We start from the raw sequence: 2,920 nt of genomic DNA, 5'->3' as shown, positions 1-2,920 counted from the left end.
CCTGCTGGCAAACCTCTGATTCTTCTTTCTCTTGGTGTTTTCATGGAAATGACATTTTCAAAGGAATCCTGGGGACTATACCCTCAAAGACAGCTCATTTCTCTTCTTCAGTGTCATATCTGAGATCCTAGGCTTGGCTGGGAGGGGGGCCAGATTCACCCAGGATGGACCAGGAACTTGAAAATATGTTTGATATTATTGCCCCCCCCCCACAATTCCACAACACTGATGCACTCCAAGGAATTCAATCATGCCCTATTTCTATAAACATTTATAGTGTTAGCCAGGTGCTGATGGCTCATGCCTGTAATCCTAGCTACTCAGGAGGCTGAGATCAGAGAATAGTGGTTCAAAGTCAGCCTGGGCATGAAAGTCCCTGAGACTCTTAGCTCAGAAAACCAGAAGTGGCGCTGTGGCTCAAGTGGTAGAGCACTTGCCTTGAGCTGAAGAGCTGAGAGACAGCGCCCAGGCCCAGAGTTCAAGCCCCACAACCAACAAAAACAAAGAAACAAACAAAAATGGTAGTGTTTCCAATTTCTTGATATAAATAGTGCTCTAACTGGCTACCAGTAGCTCATGTCTATAATCTTAACTACTCAAGAGGCTGAAATCTGAACACTGTCATTTGAAGCAGGACAAGCAATACTGTGAGACCCTATTGTGAATTAACCAGCAAAAAGCTGGAGTGAAGATGTGGCTCAAGTGGTAGAGTACCATCCTTGAGTGAAACAGCTAAGCAGGAGCTTGAGGTCCTGATTTCAAGCCCCAGGTACCCCCACCATCCCTTTAAATCCCACAATCTATATAGCCAATGTTAAATAAGGGTTAAAAGAGGCTGCAGAATTTCATGGGCTATGCTGGAGGCAGGCAGAGAGCTGATGTGGAAGCAGGGGAAGTTACCATAGGGGACTAGATATGTTCTGCAGCAGAGCAGGTGCAGAAGAGCTGTTGGAAGTACAGAGTTCAATGCAGGACCAGGGATCAGCCATTCCCAGTGTCAGTGGAAGTGGAAGTGGAAATGTGTCACAAGCGGCAGACGCTGCACTGGAGCTGGGTCTGGGGACAGAGGCACAGGTCTGAAGAGATCTCCAGGGCACAGCCAGATGTGTGTGACCCAGGTGGGTTAAACAGAAGTTGGGAGGGTCACATTGATAAGGAACAGGCTGTGCAGACCAGGGCTGGACTGAGCCTGGGAGAAGGGAGACATGGCCCTCACATCCAGGCTGGCAACTCCTGCCATTGTTAGGTGTGTGCGTGGGGGGAAAGGGGTTCTGCTTTGCCATATCCTCCAGCATCTTGTCACTCACCAGGCTAGGTGTGGCCTGCTTGCTGCACATGGTTTTCTGGCCACCTGGAAGGAGATTGCAGTCTGCAGTGGGTGCCCATCCACCCATGGGATCCCTCTGTACCAGCACCCCCAGTGCTCAAGAAATTTGGCTTTGGCATGAAGCAGATCAACATTGGTTTGGATGAAGGAGAACCGAAGTCAGGCAGTGCCCTGGCTTCTGGACAGCACATCCATTGTCAGCATGTCCCAGCAGCTTGATTTCCCAGTGTTCCTTGGGCCAGCAGCGAACAGCATGTTGCTGGAGACCAGCCAAGTGATAACCGACAAGGCTGCAGCCATTTGGGAAACCATCTGTGGGGACCCAGCTGTACAAGGCACCTTACTGACATGGTCCCTCTTCAGTCAGCTTCCCATCTCAACATCCCCCCTCCCCCCCGGAAGCACCTTGCTTTTTTTCTAGTATTTATCCTTCTGGGGACAGAGACTCTAGCTTGACCCATCTTCGGTGCATATCAAAGATTCAAGATCCAAGTTAACAATGAATGCACAAATCCTCATGGTAGCCTTCCCTGCCACCTACCACCAGAGCCCAGCACTCAAGTCTGGGCTCCACACACCCTTGGGGACCCCAAGAAGGGTGTGCTTGATCAATCTGAACAAACCCCTAACTGTGAGATAGAACATTTCATGGACTTGTGATCATTCTTGTGCAGGCCATACGTTAATTTCTGCACCCTGTGTTAAGTCTGTGCTACAGCAGTGATCATACTTTCTTCTTCCTTCCTTTCTCTCTCTCTTTTCTTTCTTTTTTCTTGCTTGCTTTCTTGCTTTCTCTCTCTTCTTTCCTTCCTTCCTTCCCTTTTCTTTCTTTTTCTTTCCTTCTTTTTCTATCTTTCTGTCTTTTTTACATTTTGAGCCTCACAGAGGAGGGAAAGGAAAGAAAATGCATGCTTATGGGCTGAGTCTATAGCTCAGTTATAAAGTACTTGCCTAGCTTGTGCAAGTCTCAGGTTCAATCCCCAGCACCTCAGCACATGTCTCCATGATCCCTCCAACATCCTGTGTCCTCTGCTCAGCTTCAGGCAGCAGGTGTTGCCAGCCAGCCCTGTTCATGGGTAAGACAATGACTTCACTAAGGGGTGAGCTTGATTCTTGGCGCTGTATGCATGGACCATCACTGTTGCTCCTGAGAAGTGGCTCTCAAGAGAAGGAGCCTGTTCTCTCCTCACCTCCTGCCTCTTCACACTGGCTAGATTGAAGACGTGGTAAGCTTTTTAATCTGGGCACCCTGTGGCTCAATCAAGTTGGATCATGAAATTATCCAGCGTATTCCAGCACCCAAGCTAGCTTCTGCTTCTAGTCAGGTCAAAAGTAGTTAAACACTGCTGGGTGAATGAATTTCAGCTCAGCCCCGCTCCTGTCACTAGGCAATGGAAGCTGTGAGTTAGTCTTCTTGCTCCTTCCTATCTAGCACAGTCTGTCCATTTTTGCCATAATTGCTATGACACCAGGGCCATTATTTTCCTTTTCATAAAATAACAATCGACTGCTCCCCAGAAGTTTAATAATCACTAGGCCTGCTGGGCACTGGTGGCTCACACCTATAATCCTAGCTAATCAGGAGGCTGAGAT

Source organism: Dipodomys ordii, unplaced genomic scaffold (assembly GCF_000151885.1).
Source record: "Dipodomys ordii isolate 6190 unplaced genomic scaffold, Dord_2.0 Scaffold86, whole genome shotgun sequence".
Taxonomy (NCBI): domain Eukaryota; kingdom Metazoa; phylum Chordata; class Mammalia; order Rodentia; family Heteromyidae; genus Dipodomys; species Dipodomys ordii.
This window is presented reverse-complemented; position numbering follows the sequence as displayed.